The sequence below is a fragment of the Camelus dromedarius genome, chromosome 9 (genome assembly GCF_036321535.1).
Source record: "Camelus dromedarius isolate mCamDro1 chromosome 9, mCamDro1.pat, whole genome shotgun sequence".
In the NCBI taxonomy this organism is placed as follows: domain Eukaryota; kingdom Metazoa; phylum Chordata; class Mammalia; order Artiodactyla; family Camelidae; genus Camelus; species Camelus dromedarius.
Window position 1 is genome coordinate 42,446,514 of NC_087444.1, and position 13,161 is coordinate 42,459,674.

Below are 13,161 nucleotides of genomic sequence, written 5' to 3' on the forward strand. Positions count from 1 at the left end.
TTTTGAGTGTGATCCTTATGGGAAGAATTACTAACTTGTCACTCACCCTGAAAGTTTTCCTCGTTGTGCTATTATTTTTCTCAAGTGTCATATGTTTGCCAAGACATTTCCCTGATATTTCCCCCAGGCAAGGAGAATCGGACTTAGTTTGACTAGAAGAGGCTGAAAATGAGCCATCTAGTTTAGCCACAGGCCCTGTCAAAGAATAAAGGCTGGTGAGTTTGGCTAACCTGGGTCAGGCAGTCCAGAGACCGAATCAGGCCATCTGCTCGATGAGGCAGCATTAAAGAGGAATACTGCATTTAAGCAGACAGCATAAAGCATCCAGGAGCCAGCCACAGCAGATCTGGCTTCTATTGTTGACGCTGTTAATAATGTACTATGTAACCTTTAGCAAGTAAATTAACACATCTGTTCCTCCTTTTCCTCATCTGTAAAAAAAAAAAAAAAATGATTTCCATTGCTTAATTTATTAAGACTCATCTCAACTCCAAGCTTCTCTGTTTGAAGGAGGGGCAGAATCAGTGAGCTTATGATATAAAGAAGGTATATGTTCTCTAACCTCTTTCCTGTCCTGCTATGCAGCAGCCGGCTTCCAGCCAGAGGAGAAGGAAAATTGTCACTAGGTCCCTTTTAAATCCATATTTTAGAAAAGTGAAGGTATGCATAAGTTGTCGGGGCCTGCCAGGATGATAGTATATCTTACAATTGTTTGGGGCTAACTTTAGCTATAAATTTCACATATCTATCCATCTATTCATGTATCTATCCATCAATCCTCCATCAATATATCCATTCAATCAATATATAGTATGTACTTATTTTCAGACTATGAAAGCACTAAAGATACACTGGTCAACAAGACAGGCTTGTCCCTTCTTCAGAGAACTGAAGGAGCATATGTGAACCAACACACAACTAATTAATTACATTTAAGAAAATACAGAGAGTAATAACAATGTACAAAATGTGGCTTTTTTCTTCATATGAGAACAGACCTGATTATCCACACACTAACTTCTTTATTCTGAGAAAGCTAGAGATACAAGTTGACTTAAAAAGTCAAGAATGAAGTTCATTTTTCAATGTCCAGCCATTTGCAAGACCACAGTATCACGACAACATTAGCTCTACCGGCTTCTAAATAATAAAGAATTAAACTTATAAAAATCTCCATGCCTGCTATAACTTCCAAAGAGATCTTGGCAAACATTTTGCCCTTGTGAAGTCATCCAGAAGTATGGTAACCTTTAATATCAAATCGGTATTCCAAATATACTAAGGCAATAAAGAAAAACAGTAACAAATAAATCCTGAAGGAACTAACAGAATAAGCCTTTATTTGGCAGAGAATGGCATGCAATTATAAAGCTATCAAGATTCCAAGCCCATAAACTTAATTAAGAATAAAGACGGGTGAGTACCAAAATACTACTGAGAAAACTTAGTTTTCCTCCTAACGAGATTATGCAGCTATGACCCAAATATCCCATTCTAGATTATACTGACTAACCATCTGTCCTGGTTTGTCTGACTGAGGGTGTTTCAGGATGCAGGACTCTTAGTGCTAAACTGGGAAAGTCTTGGGCAAATTGAGGAAACTTGGTTTCCAGCATATCTTTGATCAAGTAATAATTTATTATGCCAGTTTCTAAACTTCAATTCATGCTCTCCAAGCACTGGCAAGCCATGAATTATGGCCACCTACCCTTTGAGAAAGGATCTTTTAGGATCCACTAATCTGCCAACAGTTATGTGCTTAGCAGGGGCTATTTTGCTCAAAGTAGCACCAAGAAGCAAACATGATAGCTGTTTATTTCCATCTCACATGGCACCTGTACTTTGCAGAATCATCAGTAAACAGCAAAATGTATCAGCTGGCTATCCCCCCTTGGGCTTTTCCTGGCACTGCAGTCAGTGATTCTGATTCGTCTCCAAAGTTACTTACCTAGAAAATGTCAACATCAGTTAATCTTTCGGAGTCTTGGTTTTCTCAATTTTAGGAAAGTTTGATTGTCATAGATGAAGCAAGTCTCCTGCGCCCAGGGCTGGGCTGGCAGGTAAAGGTAACAGTGGGAAGTTAAGTTGCCAGCTGAGCGCACTACATGGTGCGCTAATTTTTCACAAAGCCCGAGGAAGTATGCATTTCTGAGCCACTTTATTGAGGTAGGATTGACATGCAAAGAAGTTGGACGTGCCAGAAATATACAACTCCATGAGTTCATGGATAAATATACACCCACGAAAACATCACCACCATCAAGGCTACATACATATCTATCACTACTTACAGTTTCCTCCTGCCTAATTTATTATTCCTATTGTCAGAAATACTTTACATAAGATTTACCCTCTTATTAAATCTTAAGTGTACACTATAATATTGTTAGCTACAGGTACTATTGCTGCATAAGAGAACCACAGAACTTACCCATTTTGTGTAACTGAAACTTCGTCCCTTTGACTACCCCTCCCCGTGTACCCCTCCCCCAGGCCCTGGCAACCACCATTCTACTCTCTGCTCCTCTGGGTTTGACAATATTAGAGTCCACAAATAAGTTACATCATACAGTGATTGTCTTCTGTATCTGGCATATTTCACTTAGCATAATGTCCTCCAGGTTAATTTATGTTGTCACAAACGGCAGGATTTCCTTCTTTTTTTTTTTGAAGGGTGAATAATAATCAATAATTATACACACACACACACACACACAAAACCCCATGTTTTCTTTCTTCATTTATCCATCCATGGACATTCAGGTTGCTTCCATACCTCAGCTATTGTGAATAATGCTGCGATAAACATAGGGGTGCAGGCGTCTTTCTGAGATCCTGATTTCAATTTCTTTAGATAAATCCAGAAGTGGAGTTGTTAGACCATATGGTAGTTCTACTTTTAACTTTTTGAGGCATCTTCATACTGTTTTCCATAATGGCTGTACCAATTTACATTCCCACCAACAGGGTATCAAGTCAATCTTTTCTCTACATCCTCGCCAACATTTGCTCTTTTTTTTAAAAATAGGTGTGAGGTGACATCTCATTGTGGTTTCAATGTATTTTTCCCTGATGATTAATGAGACTGAGCAATTTTCATACACCTGTTGGCCATTTGCATGTTTTCTTTGGAGGAACGTCTACCGAGGTCTTTGCACATTTTAATAGCTATTTCTTTTGTTTTGTTTTCTTGATATTGAGTTGTAGGAGTTCCTAATATATTCTGGATATTAGTCTTTTATCAGATATATGATTTGTAGATTTTTCTTCCTTTCTATAGGCTGTCTTTTCATTTTATTGTTTTCTTTGCTGTGCAGATTTTTAGTTGCATGTAATCTCATTTATTTATTTTTGCTTCTGTTGCCTGTAGTATCAAAAAATTTTTGTTCTTTTGGTGCCATATTCAAAAAATAATTTTCAAGGCCAATGTCTAGGAGCTTTTTCCCTAAGTTTCTTGTAGAAAGAAATGCTGGTTTATCACATACAGTCTCTATTATTTTGAGGTACATTTCTTCTATACCTAATTTGTTGAGCATTTTTTAATCACTAAAGGATGTTGAATTTTGTTAAATGCTTTTTCTGCATCTATTCAATTGATCCTGTGAATTTTATTCTTCGTTCTGTTAATGTAGTTTATTGGTTTGTGTATGTTGAACCATCTTTGCATCCCAGGGATTAATATCACTTGATCATGGTGTACCATCCTTTGAATGTAGCTGTTGAATCCAGTTTGCTAGTATTTTGTGGATGATATTTGCCTCAGCGCTCATCAGAGATATTAGCCTATAATCTTCTTTTCTTGTCTGGCTTTGTTATGAAAGTACTGCTGGCCTTGTGAATGAGTTTGGCAGTGTTCCTTCCTCTTCAATATCTTGAAAGATTTTGAAAAGGATTGGTGTTAATTATTTCTTAAATGTTTGGTAGACTTCACCAACGAAGCTATCTGATAATAGGCTTTGCCTTTTGGGAGATTTTTGATTATTAATTCAATCTCCTTACTCACATTGATCTGTTCAGATTTTCTATTTTTCATAATTTAGTCTTGGTAGATTTCATGTGTCTAGTAATCCATCCATTTTTCTACATCACCCAATCTGTTGGCAGACAGACTTAATAATAGTCCCTCACGATCCTGCGTTTCTCTGTGGTTATCAGTTGTCTTATCTCCCCTTTCATTTATAATTTTATTTAAAAATTATCCTTTTTTCTTTGTTAGCCTAGTTAAAGATTTGTCAATGTTTTGTCTCTTCAAAAAACTAACTCTAGCTTCACTGATCTTTTCTATTGGTTTTCTGTTCCCTATTTCATTTATTTTCACTCTGATTTTTGTTATTTATTTCCTTCTGCTAACTTTGGACTTCTTTGGTTCTTTTTTCAGTTCCCTGAAGTGTACCGTTCGGCTGTTTATTTGAGATCTTTCTTTTCTCTTAATGTAGTTTTTTTTCACTATAATCATCCCTCTTAGAAGTCCATTTGGTACAGCCTACAAGTTTTGGTATGTTGTGTGTCCTTTAAAATTTTTTATCAAGGTACTTTCTGATTTCCCTTTTTTCTTCCTTAACCCACTGGTTGTCCTGGAGTGTGTTGTTTAATTTCCACATATCTGTGAATTTTCCAACTTTCATCCTGTTAGTGATTTCAGGTTTCGTATAATTGTGTTCAGAGAAAATATCTGGCATGATTTCAAATGTCTTTAATTTGCTAACATGTATTTTGTTGCTTAAAATATGATCTACCCTGGAGAATGTTCCAGTTCCATGTGATATATATCACAAATAATGTACACACACGTGTGCACACACACACTTAGATGAGTAATTTGCTAATTTCCTCATGATCACTCAGTTTTAGAGTAATGGTCAACTGTATATAGTAACAATATGGTAATATTTTCAAGCAAGGAGAACAGCAATTTTTTTATAGCCATAATGTATTGACCACCAAAATCAGCACCACCTTCAAAACAGCCATTACATTTTTTAACACTCTCATTTTAATTTTCAGAACTTAAAATTTGTGATTTTTCTCCTGAGCCTCTGAGTTTAGGCTGGAAGCTGGATCATATTTATTTGCTCTAGAATACAATAATATTCCCAAAGTTTTGCTTAGTCTGAACCAGAGTCATCTTGGAGCAGTAAGTTAAATAACTACGCAGAATAAAATGGAAATCAATTGAGCTTAGATGTCACTTCATCACAGGTGATGGAGTGAGGGCACAGGAGGATATGCAGAAAAAAGCTAATTTTCAATTTTTAGCCTTCTCAACAGAATCAATGAACATGACACCTTCTCATGAGAAACAGTGGCTCACTGCAGCAGTTAGCCTCAAATAAGGGGAAACAGAATCTCTAGCAGAGGGCTGGAAATACCTGTTGAATCTCTGTTCTACTGCCCATTCCAATTTCCTAGAAATTAGTTAGATAAACACTCTAATGAACTCATCTACAAAACAGAAACAGACTCGCACACCATAGTAAACAATCTTATAGTTACTGGGGGGGAGGGGGTGGGAAGGGATAAATTTGGGAGTCAAGATTTGCAAATATTAACTACTATATATAAAAATAGATAAAAACCAAATTTCCTTTGTATAGCACTATACAGGGAACTATATTCAATACCTTGTAATAACCTTTAATGAAAATGAATATATATATAAATATATGTATGACTGGGACATTATGCTGTATACCTGAAACTGACACATTGTAACTGACTATACTTCAATTAAAAAAACCAACAAACAAAACAATCTAAGAATCAGGATTTCTTAATTTTATCCATCTCTGATAACTTACATGGAATAGGAGACAGTCTTCACATTTTTCTAGCCTAAGTTTCCTTCTAAGAGTTTGCTTGACAAAACTGATATGCAACTCCATGATGCATTTCTCATACCAATTTACCCCATGAAATAAAAAAAACTTAAATAAGAAGAATAGAATGATAGCTCAAATTTATTGTTAGTAAGAAACAAGCGGACACGGTATGCCATCTGACAATCACATATAAGGAGCGCTATTAAAACTGTAACATTTCCATGGAAATGACCAGAATGATAAAGAAAAACCAAGCATTTGAGGGCTTGAAGACAGAAGCAGTGATGTTTAGATCTGAATGAGACGTCAGGTGGGCACATAATAGATTTCATTAACGAGATACTTGAAAACAGTCACTTTCTATTGACTAGCCTTTTAACTTGATCCACAAAGACAAAACCAATGACTGGAAGTTAAAAGAGATCACTTCCCAGAATTTCCAAATGTCCTCAAAAGTGGAACACAATATCTTATGCAAGAGTGACTTTCTATCATGTAAGAATTTAAAGCAAAAGAGAGTCAAGCAAAAGATTTCTAAAGATTTCTAAATACGTTTTGGACTTACATTCACAAGGTGTGTGCCACAGAAGAGCAGATCCAGGCTGGGTTAAATGGTGCTTCTGAAAAAATAAATTAAAAAATCCGTCATTGCATATAATCAAAAAACACTACATTAAATGAAATTAGACTTTTTAACTGCAGGACTTATCAGAGCACTTCAAATAATGAATAAGGAGGAAAGGGGTGTGGATTAAAAAAGAATAAAAAATGATGGATCTGAGATCTCAAGATAGTATTCTTGTCCTCTTGTTGACCTTGCTCAAACTATTTTAAAACCCATTGCTATGTAATGCTAGTATGTTAGAGAATAAAAACAAATACAAATAAGTTATGAGAGCCAACCATTACATTGGTACCTAACACAACATGCATGTCCAGTATTTTGAGTGCATGAGGTTATTCCAGAACCACAATGTAATGATAGTGAGGAGAAGTAAATGGGATGACATTGTCTGAACATATTTAGCCAGGTGTCAATGCATAAGTTACTGAGCATGAGGTGACCACTAGGAGTCAGTCTGAGAGGCCTCGGGGTAACCCATTCATTTAACTGAAGTCTGTAATGACTCATTTTTCTACCTCTAATTTGGGCCAGCCCATGACCTGTTTGCCTTTAGGTCTATCCCTTACCCTTTTCCTACTGTTCACTGGGTGACAGGGGAGCCGATCTATGTAGGATCCCAGGACTTCTGGCAAGGGTGTGGCCAACGGGAGATACTGGAGAGAGACCAGGGCAGGACTAACAGAGGCCCAGGGATTTTCCCTGACTGTTTCTCTGCCTCAGGCTAGGTCTGTGTCGCATCAGAATTACTTTGATGATTTTAGTCCTTTGGACTTGGTAACCCTGATTTTCCCTTGGTTCATCCTGCTTAGGGTGGCAGAGGCTTTTTGCTTGTGCTAATCTCTGGATTTCACCAGAATCTTCTTTTGGCTTCTTAGCAATTCCGTCACCCACATAACGAATTGCCAGCACTTTATCTCCTGTGACTTATGTACTTTCAGTGGATTATTTTCCTAGCTAGACTCTGGTAACTATAATGGTTTTCTATATTACAGAAGCATTTTTTAAATGTTAATGAATAGATGTTAATGCATTATTATTTTCTCATAGGACTCGAAACATGAAAAAGGATCTTGGAGATTGCTAGCCAGACAGTCAGACTGTAGTGTCTGGTAAGGAGAGGGAGAGAGCCAAATGGGTAAAGACGTCAAACTCTCACCCTGGCTTCAACAAGATCATTGTAAATATTTACCTGTTTACAGGTATTGATTCTATGTCATCTTTAAAAAAGGTGTTCCATTGATGTAGTTGTAAACCCTAATATAAAAAAAAGGTCCATGCATTTGTCAAAACCCATAGAATGTACAACATCAAGAGTGAATCCAAATGTAAACTATGGACTTTGGCTGATAATAACGTGTACATGTTGGTTGATCGATTGCACCAAATATGCCACACTGATGAGGGATGGTAAGGGTAGGGGAGTATATATGTGTGGGTGGGGAGGACTATGTGCAAACTCTATTTTCTGCTCAATTCTGCTGTGAACCTGAAACTGCTCTAAAAAATAGTCTATTAATTTTTTTTAAAAAGGAAAAAAAAAGGTCCAGATAAGGATTGACTTTTATTTTGTTCAATTCACTTTCCACTACATCCTTTCAGATTCATCAACTTTTTATTGAGCAGATCCTGCTTTTGTTTTCCAAACACCCAAAGGGACTCTACCTACACTGTTGTGCCTTTATCTTCCCATCAACTTGCTGAAGGTGGAAGTGTCTTTCAAAAACTGAGGTTTAGAAATGTGAGGTAGCTTGCTTATGTCTCTATAATAAATAAGCATCCAAATCAAACCTCAACACCAAATTAAGGTCTTTCCCCAACACAATCCTATTTCTCTTGATGAGTAAATGCTTATCTGATCTTAAAGTTATAACAAGAGTTTTAGGGAATAAAATGATGAGTTTAATTGTGGAGATGTCAAATAAAAAGCAAGTGAATGGGCTTTTAAGCAAGAACTTAATCTAATGTCTGATCTAACCCTGATACAGTAACTTTTGCCAACTGTTGTTTTCGTATAAACAGTGTCTTATAATATATTCCATTTCCAAGGTACAGGATGAATATTAGCATCTATAAACTTTCCTCTAGTCTACCACTTAGAATACACCTTTATCACAAAGTATTCCACCCAAGCTTCTCAATTAATATTACTATTATAACCCTCATCATCATCCTCTTCAAAATAATTCAGTGTGCAAGCTTTGTCCGATGAGGGAAAAAATAGACAAAAAATCTTTAATAGATTCACATATGGGAGGGAAAAACCAATTAAAGATTATCTCTGAACCAGGACTGCCAATATGAGATGAGATGCATAACTAATCAGCCCAAGACATACAACAGGTGAAGTGAGGAAAATGTGATTGTGAGAAATGTAACAACAGTCTGCTGTGCATAATTCACTTTTCCCATGGAGCCCCTACCCATCTGCTGTGACTCAACTGAATATCAGAAGATGGAAGGAGGCCATCGTTCATTAACTCACTCAACTCCTCCAGGGCCTGGCTTCGCCTTCATTTAGTTTTTTTTCTTGCACCAAAGACTTGGAAATCATTAATATTACTCCATGGGTTTCTGAGCTTTCCAGCCTAGGATCTAATCAGTGTCTCTTCTAAAGGGACCAGAGATGAAAAGTGCTTTATACCAAAGCAAAGAGTGTCTAACACTTGTTAAAGCTCCAAAGAACTGCCTTCTCCTCGGCTATGATGGATTAAAACCATGAAAACACAGCCCTAATTCTAATGTTCTTGGAAACAGTCCTCCCAGGTTTTGTTTTTCCTGTGTCTGCCTAGGCTCCTGCAGGGTTTTGACACAAAGCATTTCCAGTTGGCCCTCGGAATCTTGCCCAAAAGAATTTCTAAGCTTTAAGGCACATAGAGAATAAGCAGATGATGTGAATCTAAGTCTGTAATGATAGATGGTCATTTATTTAAAAGATACTGATCAAATGATGCTTTGATTTGAAATGTCCTTAATTACTCCTTTGTATTTTAGGAGTAGTGTTGTCTCTCTCATTCAGTCATAGATTCATTTGACAACGACACAATGAAGCGCTCTGTGTGCCAGGCGCTGGCACAGGCACTAAGGGTTGAGTAAATGCTAAGACCCCTTTCTTTAATGAGTTCAAAGCCTGATTGGTGCTACTGTAGTAGCGGCGTTAGTGTCACAGCAAGAATGTGCGTTATTCTGGGGCATCATTTTCCCCTCTTCATGAAGTTACTATTCTCTCTAAATCTCTGAATCCTGCATTGCATCCCCATTCCTCAAGCTCTGTGCATCTAAACAAAATTCCATGAGCATGGCGGCTGCGTCTGAGTTTGCTCACTAGTTGTTCATCCCCATTTCCTACAGTGCCTGTCACATAGTAGGCACTCAAACATTAATGAATTGTTAATTGAAAAAATTCTGTTTTATCAAGCCAAATGACCATTTATAAAGAAGGTTCAAAGGCCCTTTTTGAAAAATGATTTGTAGTTTAAACAAGGAAGCAGCTCCTGAGAAAACAAGTTCTCAAACAGCTCACCCCCAACTTTGTAAACGGCTGCCAAACATCTCCTGTGGATTGAAATTTATGGCCGGGGATTGATATCACTGGATTGTACACAAATCAATGATCCATGGACCCATTGTGGCAGGTAATACAATAGTGTGTGACTTCTGTTCATGCCACCAGTCAGTGAAGCAGAGAGGTCATCTTCCCAGGATATCAGAAAAAGATGAACAACTGGAGAGTGGAAATTCAGAGAGATCAAGAAAGTCAATCTGGCAGCAATAATATGATTAGAGTAGATGATTCAAAAGGCACCTAATGTTGATGATTGCATGCTTTTAAAAAACCATAGGCTGATTGTCTACAATGAGAATTGCACTAAACAACTACTAAAATAAAGACTTGCTCCTTGCCACCGGCAAGCTACTGTCTCATGAAAAGGATTTCACAGCTTTGTAATAATAAGATGTCCTAATTCTGGTTCTCTGGGCCTACAAGGATGCACTGACTTTCTTATTTAGGACACTGTGATGTGTCAGATAGTCACTTCAAGAACATTGCTGGTGCTGGGATGAGGTGAGGACATAGATTTGTATTAATCAAATGCAATGATGATGTTTAATTTTGGAATCTCACATGCTTATATTTTTAGAGAAAGACAGCTAGTCTTTAATTGTGTAACACTAAGTCCTGAGACTACCACGTTCTTCTCAGTTTGCACGATCAATTTGCACATTAGTTAAATATCACAAACTTGATTTTCCAGTTGTGAAATATAAGATGCAGAGAGTTTAACAAAATTACTGAAATATAAGAACAGGCTCGGGGTTCAAAATTCAAGTAGTTTTCAGTCCAATCCAATGGGTTTTTTTTTCCCTGACAAATCTAATGTTTAAAGAAACCAGTGGGGAGGTTTTCAAATCATACATTTCGAAACTCCACCCTTATGACACTCATGTACTATCATAAATATGCCACATTCTAAAATATTTAATCTTCATTAAAGTTGGGCTGGCTTACTGTTCAACATGCTTCAGATTATTTAACCTAGGCAAAGTATCTGAAACTCATCCAAACTATGCAAACAAGTACAATCATTGAAATGGCCCAATTAAGAACGTACTATTCTTTTCAACGTAATTTAACTATGCCTCTTAGTAGCTTTAAAGCTGCATGAATATTAGAAAGTTTTGCTGATTACATAATCAATGATACCGATCATGTAGCGGGATAAATTGCCATCGACTTTGAACTGCCTTCCAATTCCCCAAACATAAATTACCATAAATTTTTAATTTGAACTAACTTTGCTTCTCGAAAAAGCAACACAGACTATCATTTTGTCTGTGTAGTTATTTGTAATTCATTGACTACAATTAGCCTCCTTAATGCATCGGATGAAGTTGTTCAGCTGAAATGTTTTTCCAAAAAGAGTACCTAAGGCAGACTTCCCGTGGCCCTACTACGCCTTATGTGCTCATCCCATGCCTGGTGAACACACCCCAACTCCTCACCGTTTCTTGTCCAATAAGAGCTCCCTTGCTTGTACTGCCATGTCCAAGCATCGCATCCTTGAAAAATGCCTTTCCCGTAACTACAGGTGAGGGTACGCAGTCTGCGAGTAATACATTCTCACAGACAGAAGGGAGGAAGGAAAAAGGGAGATACAGTGTTAAGTACATCAGTTCTACTGCTAGTAATAGTAGCCGCTAACAGGTATTGATGCTTATTCCTTTAAGCACCTTATATGGAGTCATGCTGTCAGTGGCGTCCAGACCACCAGGAACGTGCTTGTGGCTGAAATAGTCAGAGTATTACTCATAGCATAAAAGAATGCATAGTGTGGGGAAACATGGGATATCTCAGAAAAGCATGTCACAAAGGACTTATTCCAGGATTTATGCTCTGGTTTAGTTGGGGTGGGTCCAAAGAAGTGGGAACGTGCTCTGGTTTGGGTGATGTCAGAAAGCGGTAATAGGTCTGTGATGGTGCATGTCAGTAAGTCTTCTCTGCGGGGAAGGTGAACTAAAGACAGGCTAAAGCTGTTTCCGGTAAAACAGCAGCAGCCATCCCTACAGCAGCAAGCAGAGAGGGTCGTTTGGTATTTTGTGCCTTGGACAATATTCGTAATTGGTCAGTTTTTAGACTTGACTGTGGAAGGGTCTTGTTTTTGTTTTGGTTCGTCATGACCACAGAGGGGCCTTGTCTGATGTTGATATTCTATATAATTGTCTATGTTCAGCAGGAGAATAACAAGGCCTGGCAGGCAGTGCTGGGACAGCCTGTAGCAACCCCAAGGCCCAGCCGACAGGACCAGGCTAGCTCCACATGTCAGGCACTGCTCCTCCCTTTCTCAGTACATATGCTAGACCATTTATTTAATCAACAATCCAATCAGTTTTATGCTGTTATCATCTCCATTCTATTGATGAGATAAATGAAAGTCAGATGGGTTATGTAACTTGCTCAAGGACATAGTGACAGTAATTGGAACCATTAGTTGAACATTAAGCTGTCTGCTTCCCAAATTCCAGAGACCAAAGCATTAATCCTACACTAAACTCTCCATTAATAGACATATGGGAGAATTATGAATTGCATTTTTCTCCTTTGGAGTCACATTATTACTCTAAGAGCTACAAATACTGAAAATGTTTCTAGTCTGGGCCCACTGGTACTGCCCAGGCATTTCAAGTGTAGCTCTTTCTTCTCCCCTCATCCCTTCCCAATGTCAGTTTGTAAAGGGATCAGTTTGCTCTGTTGAGTCACTAGGTCTACTCACTCAAAGTATATTATTCTCATGTCTTCAGGCTGAAAAACAGAAACCATATAAATGTTTCTAGGCTGAACCACCTAAACCCATGAATAAAGTATTTTTTTCCCAGCCAAGGAGATGAGTAGAAAAGCTTTCTTGAGTAATCCCTGCAACAAACTCTGACATTGCTTAGGGATTTGTTTGGCTCACATCCCCAGTCACAGCAGCCCTGGACAGCTCAATGACATGATGCGACTTCGTATGACTTCCTTTTATACAGACTGGAACACGGCTGGACCTTCTACCTTGAATTCAGAATCACGTGACTGCACATTCCACTTATAAGAAAGAGCTGATAGCTTGACTCAAAATTTGGCTAATTTTATGTTATATTTATGTAACATTTTGATATAATTATATGATAATCATATTGCAGAAGATGCATTTAACATCAGAGATAAACTACTAGTTTTAC

General features: G+C 37.7%; 1 long non-coding RNA gene across 1 annotated transcript in view; it reads right to left on the reverse strand.

Annotated features, from left to right (window-relative positions):
• The window catches only part of LOC135322169 (uncharacterized), a 407,093-nt gene that overhangs the window by 55,834 nt on the left and 338,098 nt on the right, over window positions 1–13,161 (reverse strand). Inside the window, exon 3 of the long non-coding RNA XR_010382536.1 lies at window positions 6,385–6,439. This is a non-coding gene — a long non-coding RNA (uncharacterized LOC135322169). The remainder of the gene's footprint in view (window positions 1–6,384; window positions 6,440–13,161) is intronic.